The 13218-nt window shown below is 37.1% G+C and overlaps 1 protein-coding gene across 1 annotated transcript in view; it reads right to left on the bottom strand.

Annotated features, from left to right (window-relative positions):
• Positions 1 to 13218, bottom strand: part of DPH6 (diphthamine biosynthesis 6) — a 187314-nt gene that overhangs the window by 64185 nt on the left and 109911 nt on the right. The gene's annotated exons all lie outside the window — the stretch shown is intronic.

The following is a 13218-nucleotide window of genomic DNA, read 5'->3' as shown; positions in this document are numbered from 1 at the left end:
TATCACAGTACAGGTTTTAATAGTCATTGCTTCCAGATGTCATTATGCAACATACTCTCTTCAGGACAACACAGTGTTGTTCCTTTATCAGGCTAATCCAAACCAGTGCACCTTGGGAAAGATAAATCCCCTTTATATCTGTGGTTCCTGGTCCATTAGCAAAAAAATATAAAGGCCTCACTGTCTAGTAATGGTCTATCATAATCTAGGCTAACCATAGTATCCCCATAAATTGGCATCCTTAGCTTGACTTGTGACAGACACTCCTGGTCATTCATCTTTAAAAACAACAACTTCAATAATGATTATAACATTCAATAGTCTTTCTTGGGTAAAGATACAGGCACTCTTCCTGCACTGTTGACTGATGATGTTCTATTAGAGAAGAAATACTCTATTAGTCCAGTCACTTAAAGCTCTGTTGTTCCTCCTGGGCCATCTCCAGATGCAGCCAGTCTACTAAAAGAGAGCTCCCTCTAGCGTCTCTATTTAGACTAGCAAGTCCTTTTCATCATCATAAGCTTTCAGGAATATTATTTTGGTCTGATGTAGTATTCCAAGACCAGCACCAAAAATCCCTACAGAGCAACTAAAAAAACAAAGGCAATAGTAATCAAGCCAGAAAATGGGTTATTGGCATGGTACATGAGTGATTTTTGTGCAATTTAGGAAAATGTAGTTGCATGAGAGTGTCAATTAGTGCACGAAATAGAGCTATGCCTGGTGTTAGAGGTTTTCCATAAATAATTCCAGAGAGGAATTATCAGTAATGTCGATTCATTATACCTTTCTCAACTATGTCTCCTTCAAAGGTGATGCTTCAATTTCCTGAAATGAATTCTATTTACAATAACATATTCTGTATTTGAAAAACTAAATTAAGCAATGGTAGGCAGTAGAAGTGTTTTTCCATTATATCTAGATTAATAACATTATAGAAATTTCAGGTGTATAACATTATCATTGAATATCTGTATACTCTATTATGCACTCACCACCAAAAGTCTATTTTCCATCTGTGACCATACATTTGACCCTCTTTATTAATTTGCCTTTTCCCCACCCTCATTGCCCTCTGGTAACTACCAATCTGTTGTCCATATCTGTGAGTTTGCTTTTCTTTTGTTCATTTGTTACTTTCTTGTTTTATATTCCACATGAGCAAAATCATATTGTTTTTGTCCTTTTCCATCTGGCTTATTTCATTTAGCATAATACCCTCTAGGTCTATCCAAGGTGTAACAAATGACAATATTTCATCTTTTTTATGGCAGAGTAGCATTCCAGTGTGTGCGTGTGTGTGCATGTGCGTGTGTGTGTGCGTGCATGTGTGTGCATGTGTGTGTGTGTGTACCACTTCTTTACCCATCATCCATTGATGGACACTTAGGTTGTTTCCATAGCTTGGCTATTGTAAATAATACTGTAGGTACATATATCTTTTTGAATTAGTGTTTTATTGCTATTGTTTTCCATAGTGGCTGCACAAATTTGCATTCCCACCAACAATGTATGAGGGTTCCCTTTCCTCCACATCCTCTCCAATACTTGTTATTTCTAGCTTTTTAGATAACAGCCATTCTAACAGGTATGAGGTGATATTTCATTATGGTTTGGTTTACACTTCCCTAATAATTAGTGATACTGGACATACTGTCATGTCTGTTGGCCATCTGTATATCTTTCTTAGAAAATTATCTATTCATATTCTATGTCAATTATCTAATTGGGTTGATTTTTTAAGTTGAATGAGTTCTTTACATTACTTGGATATTAACCATTTATCAAAAATATCATTTGTAAATATCTTTACTCACTTGGTTGATTGTCCTTATGTTTTGTTGATGGTTTCCTTTGCTGTGAAAATGGTTTTTAGTTTGATGTAATCCTATTTTTCTATTTTTGTTATTGTTTCCCTTACCTTTGGAGTCAAATTCACAATGAGTCCGATGGCCAGAAACTTAATGCCTAGGTTTCGTTTCATGTATTTTATTATTTCAGGTCTTACATTCAAGTCTTTAATCCATTTTGAATTAATTTTTATGCATGGTGTAAAAATAGTGGTCTAATTTAATTCTGAAGAGACTACCCTTTTTTCCGTTTTCTATGCTTGGCTTGTGTGACCTTTAGTTGCCAATATACATATGGAGTTATTTCTGTGATTTTAATTCTGTTCCACTGGCCTGCGTGTCTGTTTTTCTGTCAGTACCATACTGTTTTGATTACTATAGCTTTGCACTAGAGTTTGAAATCTGAGAGTGTGATACCTCCGGCTTTGTTTTTTTTTTTCCGAGGATTGCTTTCGCTATTCGGGGTCTTTTGGGGTTCCATTCAAATTTGAGAATTTTTTGTTCTATTTCTGTTAAAAATATCATTGGAATTTTGATAGGAATTACACTGAATCTGTGGATTATTTTAGGTAATATAAACGTTTTAACAATGCTAATTCTTCTATTCCAGAAACAGGAATATCTGTCCATTTCTTTGTGTCTTCAATTTCTTTCAACAATGCCTTGTAGTTTTCAGTGTAAAGGTCTTTCATCTCCTTTGTGAAGTTCATTCTTAGGTATTTAATGATTTTTGTTGTAATTATAACTGGGATTGTTTTCCTCATTTCTCTTTCTGACAGTTCCTTGTTAGTACGTAAAATGCAACAGAGCGCCACTCTGTGTGGTTGGCTGGCCCTGGAATCTCAGTGCCTCGGGAAGGAAAGGGAAGTCTGCTAATGGCAATGTCTTGTATTTCTGCATCTGTGTAAATGATGGTGGCTCCACAACACTACTAGCAGTCCTTGGCTCTGAAATATGCTGTGGATGAGCTCAACAGGGACCCTGACCTTCTGGCTAACATTTCGTTAGGAGTTCATATCTGCCAAGTGAGAGAAGGACCTTGGATAACTTCCTGAAGAGGTAGCAGTCTTTGGAGGGGCCACCTCTTCCCTGTCATTCCAGATGGGTGCACCTTCCTGAACTCTACAAGTTCTCCCGGGGGGACAAATGTATCAGTATAAAATGGAAAATATGATACATGTGAAGAAAAGAGAAAAGATTAAAAATAAGCTTGCACCACTTCTCAAAAAATGTAACAGGTTTTTATACTGATTTTGTATCCTGCAACTTTACTGTAATTGTTTGTTATTTCTACTATTTTTTTCCCCTGTTGGAGTCTTTAGGGTTTTCTAAATATATAAAATCATGTCATCTGCATATAGTGAATTTATACTGCCTTTCCATTTTGGATGTCTTTTACTGGTATTTATTTTTCTTATCTAATTGCTATAGCTAATTAAGTATTGCTAATACTTCCAGGACTATCTATAATAATAAAAGTGTAATATGCTAATTAGACCGGACATCCTTCCAGGCGACCTTCCAGACGAAGCCGGGGCTGCAGCTGCAGATCGAGGCAGCCACTGCGGCTGCAAGGGAGGGATCCAGGCAGCCGCAGTGGCTGCAAAGGCCTACTCTTGCACGAATTTTGTGCATTGGGCCTCTAGTGTTCAATAAATATGGTGAGAATGGTCAACCTTGTCTTATTCCTGATCTTAGGGGAAAAGCTTTCAGTTTTTAAGCATTAAATATGATGTTTGCTGTGGATTTGTTATATATGGCCTTTATTATGTGCAAGTACTTTCTTTGTATTGCCATGCTATTGAGAGTTTTATCATAAATTAAGGTTGTAGCTTCTCAAATACTTTTTCTGCATCCATTGAGATTATCAGATAATTTTTATCCTTCATTTTGTTAATGTCCTCAAGCACGCTGATTGATTTGCAAATGTTGAACCTTCCTTGCAACCCTAGAATCAATTCCACTTAATAGTGATATTATCCCTTTAATGTATTGTTGTGTTTGATTTGCTAATATTTTATTGAGGATTTTTACATCAATATTCATCAGAGATAGTGGCCTTGTTATTTTCTTTTGTGTTTTCTTGGTCTAGTTTTGGCAACAGAGAAATGTTGGCCTCATTGAGTTAGAAAGCACTGCCTCCCTTCAATTTTTTGGATGAGTTTGAGAAGGCTAGGTATCAAATCTTTGAATATTTGGTAGAATTCCCCAGTGAAGCCATCTGGTCCTGGACTTTTGTTTTTCGAGGGGAGGTTTTTGATTACTGTTCTATTTCCGTACAAGTGATCATTCTTTCAGGTTTTCTATTTCTTCATGATTCAGTCTAAGAAGGTTGTATGATTATACGTATTTATGCATTTCTTCTAGGTTGTCCATTTGGTAGCACGTAGCCTTACATAATGGACAACCTTTGCATTTCTATGGTATTGTTTATAAATTGTCTTTTATCTCTGATTTTATTTATTTGAGTTTTTCTCCTTTCCTTTATGAGTCCAGTTAGGAGTTTGTCAATTTTATTTATGTGTTCAAAGAATCAGCTTTCTGTTTCATTAACGTTCTTTTTATATATTATTGATTTCTGAGAGGGAGGAGAGAGACACAGATATATCAATGCTGAGGAGAATCATTCACTGGCTGCCTCCTACATGCCCCCTACTGGGAATTGAGCCTGGGCATGTGCCCTGATCAGAAATTGAACCATTACCTCCTGGTTTATAGGTTGACACTCAACCACTGAGACACACCGGCTGGGCTCATTAATGTTGTCATTTTCGTCTTTATTTAATTTCACTGTTTTTTATTTCCTTCCTTCTACTGAAATTGGGCTTTGTTTTTCTATTTCTCGTTCCTTAAGGTGTGATGTTAGATTGTTTGAGATTTTTCTTGTTTCCTTAGGGAAGTACTAAACTTCCCTTAGTACTGCTTTTGCTGTACCCCAAAGATTTTGGTATGTCATATTTTCATCTGTCTCTGTATCTTTTTATTTCTTCATCTATTTCTATATTGAAGCAATAGTTTTTGATGTTGCTTAATCTCCACATATTTGTGACTTTTCTACCTTTCCTCTTGTAATTAATTTCTAGTTTCATACAATTGTGGTTGAAAAAGATGCTTGATATTTCAATCTTCTTAATTTATTGAGGCTTTTTTCTGTCCCAACATAGTCTATTCTTGAGAATGTTCCATGTACACTTAAGAATGTGAAACCTGTCACTTTGAAATGGAAAGTTCTGAAAATACCTATTAAGTCCATATAGTCTAATGTGTTATTGAAGGCCAACATTTCCTTGTTGACTTTCCGTCTAGATGATCTATCCATTGTTGTGAGTAGGGTGTTGAAATCTTCTATTATTATGTTGCTGTCTACTAGTATTTCTCCCTTTAGCTCTATTGGTAACTGCTTTACATACTTTGGTGCTTCTAAGCTGAATACACATATATTAATAAATGTAATCCATTCTTGATGGCTTACCCCCTTTATAATTATATGTCCATTTGTCTCTTCTTACTATATTGTCTGATATAAGTATGTTACACCATTTTTCTCTGGATCCTATTTGCTGGGAGTACCATCTTCCATCCCTTCCCATTGAGCCTGTTTGCCATTGGAGCTAAGGTACTAGTAAGTCTACTGAAGGAAGCATATAGTTGGGTCTTTTTTGTTTTGTTTTGTTTTTCATCCAGCTACTCTGAGCCTTTTGATTGGTGAATCCAGTCCATTTACATTTAGGGTGATTATTGATGGGGACTTACTACTGCCATTTAATCTTTCATATTCTGATTGCTCTGTATCTCCATTGTTTCTTTTCCCTTGTGACCATCTGCTACTTTAGTTTGATGGGTTTATATGATTTTTTTCCCTCCATTTCCTCTGTATGATGTTCCGTGTCTCAGCTCTGTATTTTTGTTTTGTGGTTATCATAAGGTTTGTTCAAAATGTCTCATAGATAAAGTCATCCTGTATCTTCTGATAGCAACTTGTCTTCAGTTGCCTATTCAAGTTCTGTCCTTTCCATACTCCCCTTTTATGTTTTTTTTTATCACAAATTATTCCTTTTTATGTTGTATACTTGTTACTCAAATGAAGTAGCTATAATTATTTTTAATGTTTTTTACCTTTTAACCTTTATGTTATAATTAAATGTTTAGCATCCTATTCTAAAGCAGAGTGGCAATTTTCTGCTTGTTTGTCACTTTACTCAAAGTTTTGTATGCGTTTGTCTTTTTGTTTCAGGTAGAAGAGCACCTTAAAACATTTCTTATAATGCAGGTTTTATCATGGTAAATCCCTCAGCTTTTGTTTGGGGAAGCTTTTATTTCTCCTTCATATCTGAAGGATAACTTAACTAAGTAGCGTATTCATGGTGTTGGTTAATATCTTTCAATATTTTGACTATATCATTCTACTCTTCCTTGGTTTACAGAATTTCTGCTGAGAAACCTGATAATATTCTTATGGGGTTTCCTTTGTAGCTTACTCTCTTTTAATTCTTTTTCTGGCTGTCTTGAGAATTCTTTTTTTTTTTAAATCATTAACTTTGACAGTTTTAATATATTGTATCTTGGAAAAGGTTTTTGTGTGTGTGTTGAGATAATTAGGTGTCTTGTTAGCTTCTTGCCCAGTTCCATCCCTAGATTTGGAAGGTTCCCATCTATATTTCTTTGAATAGGCTCTCTATTTCCTTCTCCCTCTTCTCCTTCTGGGATACCCATTATCCTTATGTTGCCCTTTCTAATGGAGTCAGAATACTCTTGTATAGATCTTTCATTTTAAAAAGAATTTTAGTTTTCCTTTTCTACCTGAATCAGTCCTAGATATCTGTCTTTGAGCTTGCAGATTCTCTTTCCATATGATCTGCTCTATTTCCAATTATTTCTAATGCATTCGTCATCTCATTTATTCAGTAACTAGAGGCCCAGTGTACAAAATTTGTGCACTGGGGAGGGGGGGGGTCCCTCAGCCCAGCCTGCACCCTCTCCAATCTTGGACATCCCTCTCACAATCCAGGACTGCTGGCTCCCAACTGCTTGCCTGCCTGCCTGACTGCCCATAACCGCTTCTTCCTACCAGCCTGATCACCCTCTAACCACTCCCCTGCCAGCCTGATTGACGCCTAACTGCTCCCCTGCCAGCCCGGTCGCCCCCAACTGCCCTCCCCTGCTGGCCTGGTCCCCTCCAACTTCCCTCCCCTGCAGGCCTAATTGCCCCCAACTGCCCTCCCCTGCCAGCCCAGTCACCCCTAACTGCTCTCCCCTGCCATCCTGGTCCCCCCCAACTGCCTTCCCTCTCCTGCAGGCCTGGTCGCCCCTGACTGCCCTCTCCTGCTGTCCTGATCACCCACAACTGCCCTCCCTTGCCAGTCATCTTGTGACCACATGGGAGTGGCCATCTTGTGCAAGGATGTGATGGTCAATTTGCATAGTACCTCTTTATTATATAGGATTCTGATCCAGAATTTATTTGGCTCTTTTTTATAGTTTCAATCTCTTCTGTTCTTTTTTTTTTCAATGCTTACCCAAGGATATGGCATTATTTAAATTGATTCCAGAGATAGAAAGGGAGAAGATGGAGGAGAAAAAGGAGAAGGAGGAGGTGGAGGAGGAGGGGGGGGGGGAGAGAGAGAGAGAGAGAGAGAGAGAGACAGAGACAGAGACATTGATGTGAGAGACAAACATCAATCAGTTGCCTCCCCTACACGCCCTAACAGCAATCTAAGTATGTGTCCTGACTTGAAATCAAACCTGCAACCTTTTGATGTATGAGATGATGATCCAACTTACTGAGCCCACCTGGCCAGGGCCTGTTCATTAACTTTAATGAGCTCATCGAACTGCCTTTCTGAGTTTTCTTTTAACTTACTGAGTTTCTTTATGACAGGTATTTTTGAATTATCTATCATAAACGATCACAATCTTTTATGACTTTGAGTTTGGCTTCTGAAGAATTATCTTTTCTTTTTGTGATACCATGTTACCATGGTTGTTTGTGGTTCTTGGTGGATGGGTTAATCTGCTGAGGCACTAGAAACAGAAGACACCTTTCTTATTTAGATATTGTTTTTATTTTAACAATTCAGCAGGCTGGTAATCAGAGACCTTTTTTTTGTCTTCCAATAGGTGACTCTATAGTGCAAGCTTTTGGTTTCTCTTAATGGTGTTGCCTGTGCCTTGCTGCTGCCACTGTTGTTGCAGTGCTGGGTGTCACTGATCAGAGTATCTCTGCCGGGGTCCCTGACATGGTGGGGTATAGGGAGGGTGGGGGAAGAGCTAGTCTTAGGGCACCACTGCCATTCCTGCCTGGTTCCCTATGGCTGCTGGGACCACTGTGGCCAGGAGGCCGTAGTCACTTGCATCATCTCTGCTGCTGCTACCTGGATCTCTGCTGAGGGCACTGCTACAGTCAGAGGAGGGAGCTAGAGACCACTGCTACTCTCCTTTTCTTTTGCTGGGGTTTGTGGTGAGGGTCCAGAGTCGTGGACCCCATCTTGTTCACTGGCACTATATTCTCAGCCATGGTAGCCAAGGAACCAGGATCATGGGCTCCATCCCTGTCATTCCCCCCATTCAGCTTCCCCAATGCATTCCAATTCGTTCATCTTCAGATCTAGAAGTGTGAGTTTCTCAGGCGTACTAGTGTGTTGAGCAGAGGAACCTTTGTTGGGTTATAGATGCCCGACTAGTTGTAGGTTGAAGGGGAGAGACAAAGGGATCATGTCACTCTGCATGATGCTGATGTCACCCTCTCCTTAATTCTTAACCTTAGTCCTACTTTGGTTTTCTGCACTACAGCATCTCTATACACTACAAGTTTCACCATTGAGTCTTTTGGTGTTCAGTCCCTAACTTCCTTAGGGATTGCTGTTCATTGAGCCCAGTATCTAACAATCCTAAGAAGTTGTGGGGTTTTTTGTGTTTGTTTGTTTGTTTTTTGTGTTGTTGTTTTTTTCAGATTCTTTGGCTAAACTGAGAGAACAAATTCAGCCCATTGTTTATTTTCCATTCCCCCTCTGATCCTCACAATTGGGCTGAACTCCTCCAGATTAGGACAGATATAGTGAATTTGCCAAAAAGTTTTAAAAGGTGGTTCCAGAAAGCCTCTCCTATCTCTTCTAAAACATAATAAGGCTTTAGTAAATCCTTAGTGGCAATTCCATCAATTTCCTATTTTTTCTTTCCATTTTTCTAAGAAGCCATCTAAACAACTTCACCCAGTTGAGCCAGTTATCTGCTCTCCTTCCACTTTTTATTTCTCTCCTTTGTGCCTTCTTTCTTTTAGATGGCTCAGAACTTTTTCCACCATACAGCCTTATGCATGGTGACTAAGACAGCAGATCTGTTACTGCCCCTGAGTATTCTTGTAGCTTCCCAAGAGAAAGGTTCTCATGACCTACTCCCATTATGTCATCATTTGTGCCAGCAACATTAAATTATGTCTCCCTCTGTATAGGGTTACTTGCACTTGGATCATTCTTATTCTTATTTTTAAAAATTCCATTTGTAGTTTGGGGAAGGAGTAAGGCACTTACTCCTCTCAGGGTATAAGCACCAAATCAAAGCCTTTGCCCACTGTTGCAGGTCAGAAGCATAGAGAAAACACTCATACCATTCATCTGCTCAATCCAAATAATCCTTTACACTCAACAATGTCCAAAATAGTGATATGGCCTCCTGATTGTTAATTCTAATAATCCATGACAATAATTATTCCCCAAGATTTTATTATTGTCCATAGAGTCCAAATTGTTAAACAGATTATATATATAAAGAAATCTGGGCACTTTGAAAAAAACGAAAACTAGAAATCTAGATCTCGGGCAGAAAATGTACAAGATGACCTCATGTGTTCATAGCACTATTTTTACAGTCATGTGCCACTTAATGACATGGATATGTTCTGAGAAATGCATCATTAGGTGATTTCTTCATTGTGCAAACATTACACAAACCTAAATGGCACAGCCTATACACACTTAGGCTACATGGTATAGCCTACTGTTCCTAGGCTACAAGCCTGTTACTATATAAAACAAGACCAGATTAAATCAAGCAAAATAGAAAATTTGCAATCAAGAGATGTAGTAAGCATGAAATGTGCAAGGCTACTGCTAAAAAGAATCTTTTATTAATAAATAGAAATAAAAAGTATAGTATCACATTGTTTGCGGGTAGTTTTTATCGCACGCTAACAGGTGGCGCAGGCCATTTTTGCTAATTTTTTGTGCAAATGGCAACGTTCAGTAAAATTACGATAACTTTAGTTTACGTATTTATACGTTACCCGCATTCTACCGCTAGTCTATAAAAACGTATTAATACGTGTCCCGCGCTCTACTACACTGGTAGAACGTATAAATACGTAAAACGTATAAATACGTTTCCCGCATACAATGTGGTATGGTAAATACATAAATAGTATAATAAATATAGTAACAGTCATTTATTATAATTATCAAGAATTATGTACTATACATCATTGTATGTGCTGTACTTTTATACTACTGGCAACACAGTGGGTTTGTTTACACCTGTATCTCACACACATGAGTAATGCATTTTGCTACATTATGATGGCTATGCATCACTAGGCAATAGGACTTTCTCAGCCCCGTTGCAATCTTTTAGGCCCATCATTGCATATGTGGCCCGTTGTTGACCAAAATGTTTCAGAGTGCACCACTGTAATAGCACTAAACTAGAAACTACCTACATATCATCAGTGGTAAATTGGACAATTAAATTGTGGTACATTCCTACAATGGACCTCCATACCATAATGAGAAGTAAACAAATGATTGCTTTATTCAATAATGTGGATTAATCTCATAAACATAATGTTGAGCCAAAGAAGCCAGACACAACTGTGTATGGTTCAATCATATTAAATTAAACAACAGGAAAAACTAACCTACAGCTGTGTCAGGAGAGCTGGTACCTTTGGCAAATACTGATTAGGAGGATATCAGAAATGCCACATATCTGGATTTGGGTGTTGATTACATAGTTATTTTTCACTATGTGGAAATGCATCAAATTTCATCAAATTCATCAATTCTTAGCTATTTACTAAGAATTTGTTCAATTTTTCGCATTTATGCTACACTTCAATAAAATATTACTTAAAGATAAAACATGAGGTAGGTCTATATTTATTGACATAGAAAAAAATCTCCAAGATATGTTGAGTAAAAAAAGGCAAGTTCCCAATCAATACAGACTTAAGATACCATTCATATAGTATTAGAAAACCTATAAAACAATAATAATATTTCTACACATGCATATACATGTGCCAAAAATAAATGTGATCTAGGAAGGTGATCAGTCATCAACTCTGGTGTGTATCCCTGGGAAATGAAGTACTTGGTGGGAGAGGAGAGACTAGAAAACACATGGAAGCTTTTCTTGATCTATATTTTTGCTATTATATAGCAAAAATCTTTTCAATACTCATATAATTAAAAGTAAATATTTCTAAAAGGCAGGACTGTACTTAAATCCAATGTTCAAATGATTCTTTAAATAAGTCTAAAAACCAGACACCTGTAAAATATTAAGCTTTTATGTAAAAATTTCAAGAGTTCACTGAGCCCGCAGACACCAAGGTTATGTAACACAATTATCAGAAATATATTTGTATAATCCATGTAGAATCAATCCTTTTCTAAGACCATTCCATAATATAAAGGGCCACAAAACTTTGCTGAATCCCTCTCCCATTTTTGGCTTAAACCTTTTCTGAAAACTTTAAAAGGACCAAAAAAAGATGGGAGCCTGTAATGCAGCTTTTATATTTTTCTGCCTCTTTAGAAAATATGTACCATTCAACAAACCTTTAATACTGTTCTTCAGAATAACTTTGATCTTTGCATAGCTATAGGTAAGCAATAGAAACTATGTGCTGTAAGTGTTAAAATTAAATCTATGCCCTAGCCGGGTTGGCTCAGTGAATAGAGCATCAGCCCATGGACTGAAGGGTCCCAGTTTTGATTCCGGTCAAAGGGCACAGGTTTGATTCTGGTCAAAGTACCTCGGTTGCAGGCTTGATCCCAGGCCCTGGTCAGGGCGTGTGTGGGAGGCAACCAATCAATGGTGTCTCTCACATATCTATGTTTCCTTCTGTCTTTCTCCCTTCCTTCCACCCTTTCTAAAAATCAATGGAAAAATATCCTCAGGTGAGGATTAACAGGAAAAATTTAAATCTATACTTTTGTCATCGAGAGGCCAAGAAAACATTAGCTCAGTTTTATACTTTACCCTAATGTTTAATACAATTTATTAACATCTCTGACCCTTACCTAGAGGTACACACACATCCACACATACAACTAAAAAGACATACAGTATCAGTTACATGCTATAATCAAAGTAGCAAGGTCATATTCTTTGACTTTGTCTTTCTAATGAGGCAGGTTCTCTGTGGGTTCTAATCCTATCCATTCTCTAGTAGGAAAAGGGATTGAGTGTGTACTGTCCAGTGAGATGTCACATAAAAATCATTACAGAAGTAGGCAATCTTAGAAAATCCAAGAGAGAGACCATACTCTATATAGATTCATATAGAAAATTATATTACAGATATACCTATAATCATAAGAGTTGCTCAGCAACCTTTTCTCAAAAATAAGAACACAACACACTTGAATCTTTCTCTTTTTATCAAATGCAGATTCTCTAAATAAGGCTTTCTACTAAAGACGAGACCTTGACTTTAACAAGAAAAGAGTAGCTCAGTATTTACAAAGGAGAAATATTATGGGATCTTTCTTTTAATGCTGTTTAAAATGTGAATTTATTTGTAAAATATTCCACAGCTTGATACCTCGTTATTTCAGAGATCACAAAAGTAAACACTCTCAAATGATTTAGACTTTGAGAAGTCCGAGGCACCAGGGCATTTCCTGTAATAGGTTCATGAAATAAATGTATTGGGCTCAAACACTATGGTTTCTTGAAAATGAATATAATTATAAAAATGCAAAACAACAAATTAATGTGTTCATGTGTAATAGCCATATTTGAATCAGATTACCACCTGCCTACTACATTGTGTCTATGATAACTGATCAAATGACATCTTCTCAAATATCATTTTCTTACCAACCCCAACAAAAACCCACTATTCTGCTTATTTCTGATATCATAAACAAAGCCAATAATTCTATTTTAACATTATTAAAATGTTAACAAAATATAAGGAAAATATCATGTGTTGTGCCAAATATAGTTTTTGAAAGGTTAAAAATTCAACTTGTATTTCCTGTACTCTATGAACCCGAATTCCAAATCCTATAGAAAGAACTTAAAAGTCCATAATGCAATACCAGTTTTAGAGGCAGTTATATATTTAAAAATAAAATGATGAGGCTCA

The sequence above is a fragment of the Myotis daubentonii genome, chromosome 1, assembly GCF_963259705.1.
Source record: "Myotis daubentonii chromosome 1, mMyoDau2.1, whole genome shotgun sequence".
Classification (NCBI taxonomy): Eukaryota; Metazoa; Chordata; class Mammalia; order Chiroptera; family Vespertilionidae; genus Myotis; species Myotis daubentonii.
The sequence above is the reverse complement of the archived record's forward strand: the minus strand, read 5'-3'. Positions and strand labels throughout refer to the sequence as shown.